This window comes from Ornithodoros turicata, unplaced genomic scaffold, assembly GCF_037126465.1.
Source record: "Ornithodoros turicata isolate Travis unplaced genomic scaffold, ASM3712646v1 Chromosome17, whole genome shotgun sequence".
Taxonomy (NCBI): Eukaryota; Metazoa; Arthropoda; class Arachnida; order Ixodida; family Argasidae; genus Ornithodoros; species Ornithodoros turicata.
Genome location: NW_026999326.1, coordinates 115,034 through 121,033, shown reverse-complemented (window position 1 = coordinate 121,033; position 6,000 = coordinate 115,034).

The window sequence follows — 6,000 nt, the reverse complement described above, 5'->3', positions numbered from 1 at the left end:
AGTCGTAACTGGAGGGGAGTAGATAGAGGAATACAAAGAACACAAAAATGAACTAGAAGGCTAATGTAGGGGATCAGCGATCGGCTTTTGAAACCGTTTGGGAGCTCCGTACACTCGTGATCTCTTTTTAACCCGACAACAACAGACCACAAAGGTTCTGAATTGTAAATTCACTAAAGAAGGTGTGTCACTAAGTACGTGTGCTGCAAAAAGGCGGTCACCGACCGCACAACAGAGCTGAAGTCATCCTCCTATAAGCGCTTGAGCACAACCAAACAAGGGCACAGCCCGAAGATAATGCCATGCTCGAGAAGTAGTCGACAAAGGGAGATTCCAAGGGGATTTCCCTTTGCGGTTCCAGGAATGGCAGCTGTCAGGATACGAGAAATTCGGATTTTTTCGGAATATTCCGAATCTGAAAAAAATCATTCGGTGGGTGTTTTCCGGCATTTTTCGGAAAATGCCGAAAACCACGAACCCTATACGCCACAAGACCTGGGGAGCAGACAGAAATATACTGCACAAAATATACATCTCAGTAATTCGGTCCAAGATGGATTATGGTTCTGTAGTATATGGTTCTGCTCGACCATGTGTCCTTAAATTAATTGACCCTATACATCATCAAGGGCTACTGTTAGCGCTTGGTGCTTTCCCAACCTCACCTGTGGAGAGTTTGTACGTAGAGTGCAACCAATCGTCTTTGGAGAGACGTCATTGCTACCTCAGTATTCTCTACGCCCTTAAAATTAAAAGCTATCATCAACACCCTGCATTGTCTTGTGTCAAAGGCACACAGTTTTGTCGACTTTTGATAAGTAGATCATCAGTTGTACGTCCGTTCAGCATCAGGGTATCACACTATCAAGAACTCTATGATTTCTCTTGTCGGGATTCCTGGATCTTAGAATGCGGTCTGCAAGTTCCCCCGTGGCAGCCAAAACCCGGCTACAATTATTCCCTAACAAAGTATGACAAGAAGGACACATCGCCCCTGGTTCTTCAACAGGAGTTTGAGGAATTGAAACACTCCTTTGGGGATCACGTGGAAATATAGACAGATGGATCACTAACCACTAGCAGTGTTTCGTGTGCCATGGTCTCTGCAGCAGTGACAAGGTCGTATCGCCGAAGTCCACTCGCATCTATTTTTACTGCCGAAGTGTACGCAATTATCTTAGCCCTTAATTTTACCTTGCAAACCAGCATTAGATCTGCTGTAATTTACAAAGATTCTCTAAGCTCTCTGCACGCCCTGCACAGTCTGCAGAGAACCAAGAATCTGTTCGTTAAGATAGCGCTTTTCTTGATAAGTAGAGTCATAAATAGAGGTTATAGCCTAACGTTTTGCTGGGTGCCCAGCCATGTGGGTATCCCAGGAAACGAACAGGAAGATCGAGCTGCTTCAGCAGCCCTTACCTGAGACATCAGTCCACTTGACATGCCCTTTCACGACTTCAGACGGGTGCTAAAATGCGCCATTAACGCAGAATGGCAAGAATTCTTGGATTCCCAAACACAGAACAATCTTCAGCTAATAAAGCCACACATCAGTCATCACACACACACATTGGAACACCGCTTCTGTGATGTCCTGAGGCATAGGCTCAGAATTGGACGCACTTACCTATCACACGGCTTTCTGCTTCGTGGGGAGGAGCCGCCACAGTGCACTCTCTGTGACGAGCCCATTTCATTGTACATATTTTGAAATCGTGTCCAAAACACGAACCTCATCGAAATCGTCACTTTACTGACTGCTACAAGTACATTTTACTTCTTCACCCAACTCTTCTACTGGGTGATGAGCCTTTTGTTCCTTTCGAGAACATTTTGAGTTTCTTTAGAGATATAGCAATGCTTAGGGACTTGTAACTTTTTTATATCCAAATTTTTATATCCACCTCTATGTCTACATTTGCTTCTCTCTCTTAATTCCATCAGTTTTACTTTTACTTCTAAGTTGAGTCGTTTACAACCATAGTTTTCGGCGCTCTATGGTTTAAGTCGCTTTTGCGCCAAAATCCTCAAAAAAACACCAATTATCATCATCATCATTATCTTACACTTGTGCTATAGATATGCTGGGTGTCTCAGTTAAATTCCTGGACTTGAAATAAAAAGAGAACAGTAAAAGAAAAAATGAGCGTCACTGTTTGCTAGTAATACCTGATTGTTACTCAAGTCGCAAAAAGTACTGCTCGTTTTTTCTTGTGTTACTCTCTTTGTATTTCAAGTCCGGGGAATTGACTGAGACACACTGTATATATATAATGAGAGAAAAAAAAATACCATCAAAGAAATGTTTTTGCTTAATGGCGTTTTTTCTTTCATTATAATTCACTGGTTTGCGCTGTGGCATTTAGGAGCGCTCAGTCAATCTCTCGGGTGTATGTCACTCGCTGAGCGATTCAAGGCTCGCCAATTTCGAACGATGCACAGTTACCAGAGCTGACGAGCCGCGAACACGACGAAACACATGTCCTCTGCTGCTGTTGCATTGGTTTCACGAGTATGGGTGATTTCATTTATAATCGAACAAGGTGCGGGAGTCGAACGAAGTCAAAGTCGGCACGAAAGCGAAGTCGGCACGACAATGCCGTTAATTGCACTCCATGCCCCACTCGGCCTATCGATATATAATTCTGTTACTGCCAGGCGTACAGTTCTGCAATTCTAAAGCATAGAAGCATATATGGTAGCCGCAGATTTGCACTTTTTGCTGCCCAATATTTCGAAAATGTCATCGTTATATTTCTAAGATTTTTGCCACAGTGGTAGCCATACCCTTTTGGCTGAGGCTGAAGGGAAGAAATCTGTACATATTTTCCTCCCAGATCCGCGGCGAATTTTTTCTGGTGCCGCCTATTACGCATCGGACCTCCTGCTAGTAGTCTCTGTGGGAGTACCATAACCCTTTGCGCATTATACTTCCGACGTTTCAAAGCAAGGTTGGCGCCGGGTTACTTCTTCATTATTTTGGCTTCTTCACGGGTGGCCACACTCGTGAATTTGATGAAACGTTGTCCGTTATTTACATGTTGGCTATTCCACGCCAGGTGATCTAACAGAGTTGCTCAACGATGACCATGCAGACCTTGGTGAGAAAATTTAGGGTGGCTTGTGGCCCCTGTAGGGTATACATTATGTTGAACATAGCTCAAAAACGTGAATCCTGCGCTACAGTGTGCCAGAAACGTGCCAAAGCAAGGCGCGTCCAGTCAGAAGCTTCAAAACTGTGCGATGCGACTCAAAAAAGAGGCGTACCCTTATGCTTCAACCGAGGCAGATTTATTGCTGCCATTACAGAGTTTTTTTTTCAGTTTGATTGTACACATTTCAGTTTGACTCTATATGTATGTTTTTATATTTTGACTGTGTACGCTTCTTACGCAGAAGTGCTCATCACATTTATGTGTGTGTATATGTGTGTCGTTTCTACTTGTTTGACTTCGTTGTTATTCCATGCCCTCCCCCTGAAATGCCCCTTAGGGCGCCCTCAGGTGCAATAAAATGAAGTGAAATGAAATGAAATTGCAAAGGTTATCCGCGCTATGGAACTCGCAAGCAACGCTAAAACAACAAAACTTAAAATTAAATTGCATAGAGAGGCCAAGTTTTGAGTGCTTCAACAAAATTTTGAAGACACACGTACTCTTCCGGTCACGCAGCGCGATCCTCATAGTTTGTTGCTATCCCAAGCTACTTTACGCTAAACAAATACTACAGTAGAACATTTTTATAGTGAAGGCGTTGGGACCACGAAAAAATCTTCACTATATCAGGGTCTTCACTGCAACAGGATTTGGGGTTTCCTAACATGTAAAGGCCAAGCGCAAAAGTACCACTATTTTTGCTGGATCAGTGCATTCAAAGTGCGCCTGTAAATTTCGCTTCCCGCAATGCAAACGTGCATTAGATGACCCTACTTAACAAGCGGAGCAACCGCGGAAATATTTGCGGATAAGGCTCGGATTAACCGAATTTGAATTAACGCGACTGTACTGTACTACACAATGCGATGAAAATCTGAGGTATGGTGGGTGTTGTGGTCAGGGCCCCTTAAGTCCACAGTCTACTATTAAACCATTGTCAGTTCCCGTATGCCTTACGTTTTAATACTGCGGATTGTAAATCTCAGGCGTTTTCTTTCCCTTTCCCCACAGGTACACACCCTAACGAATGCACAGACCACCATAGATTTTCGCATCAAGATATGTATGCTCATCGTCGAGCAACTTTATAAGACCACACGGCGTGGAATGGAGCACATGCAGATAGTGTGAAATGCTGCAATAAATGCATGGATGTGGCCACCCGCGAAGAAACCAAAATAACGAAGAGGTCGCCGGGTGCGAACCTTTCGGTTAAAACCTCGGAACTGTAATGCACAAAGGGTTATGGTACTCTCTCTGAGACCACTGGCAGGGGGTCCGACGCGCACTTCAGGCGGCACCGAGAAAAATTCTCCACGGGTCTCACAGCAAAATGTGTACAAACTTCTTTCCATCAGCCTAAACCGAAAGAATATGCCTACCGTTCTGAGAAAAAAAGACAAAAGGATCTCGAAAAATAACACTGGCCTTTTTGAGATACTCTGCAGCGAAAATTGCAAATATGCGGCTACCATATACGCTTATATGCTTTAAAACGTTTGAACTGTACACCTGACAGTAACAAATTATATACGTATTCGCAGGGCCTTTTAATGGGCTATTGAGTGCAATTAACGCCATTTTCGTGCGGTGTACTGTTCCGAAGTTACCTCGCAACAAAGAGAATCGTCTGCACGCGGAATCAACCTTGCAATAAGTAGACGAAGTGTCCATATAATGGTGTCAGAGAAGTGCTCTCAGGTACGCCCCAAAGAAGGGCGTAGCAGAAGTGTAATAGGTGTTGACTTCCTCCGGTGCCATGGAGCAGCGAGTTTGAAAGCTGTCCCTGAAAGTAACACAACTGGGAGAAATGAACAAAGGGTTTATTGGTCATTTGTGCAGCGCGACATTCTCTACAGAGTTTGGCTCCATGTGTTGAAAAATTTAACAGCCACAGGCCGGAGGCGGGAGACGTGAGCTGAAAGACAAAGTCTTTCTAATACACAGGCCGTGTTATACGCAGCCTTTGGATAAATTATATGCAGTATAAAGTATGCAGACATTAATACCGCAGTGCCCTCTTCTGCATTAATGGTGCGGAACAATTTTTCTTTATCTGTGTACAAGAACAGGTCTTCTGCACTGCTTATGTCATTCCCTGAATATACAACACAGGGTGTGACGGGAACATTCATCTGGAAAATAAGACATATGCAATGTTGGGAAGGCTTTCTGTGCTACTACATGTGCTGTAACAGTGGGATGTTACATCATATTGCCCTATATGCACAGGCTTAGGTTAAGCTGACCCTTCAAGTGTTATTAAACCCGTCAAAAGAATTTGGAAGTGTTATGAAATGGCAGTCTCTGAGCTCATTATGTCCAAAGGGAGTATTCTGAGAAGAAGCTGTGGCACAACTGTTCTCAAGACAACTAGGCGGCACAGGAGTGTGCCCTTAGTTCAAGGCACACTGGCTCACAAAAGCATTGAGGGGCAATGATTCCTTTGTCGTGAAACATGTGTACTGCTGTATGAGGAATTACAGTCATGTGTCCTGTCCCGTGCTACAGAGCTATCCGCTATTATTTGGAGAATGGAGATACGTATATGCTCATTTTATTTCTTTTAATCTCATGCAGAAGAAAGGAACTGCCTATTCAGATTATCTGAAAGAGCCGCAAACTCCCATTCTGATACATACAAGACTGTAATCACTCTGAAATTGCTCATGTCACTACACATTCTCATGTTCTGCACATTTTTTGTATATCTAACATTATACTATCACTATACTATGCATTATACTAACATTATACTGTCAAACTGAGTAAGATGTTTTATGCATCTTCCACTTAGAGACAGAGAGAAACTCTTACGTGGTGGCTTTAGACATACAAAGGGCGC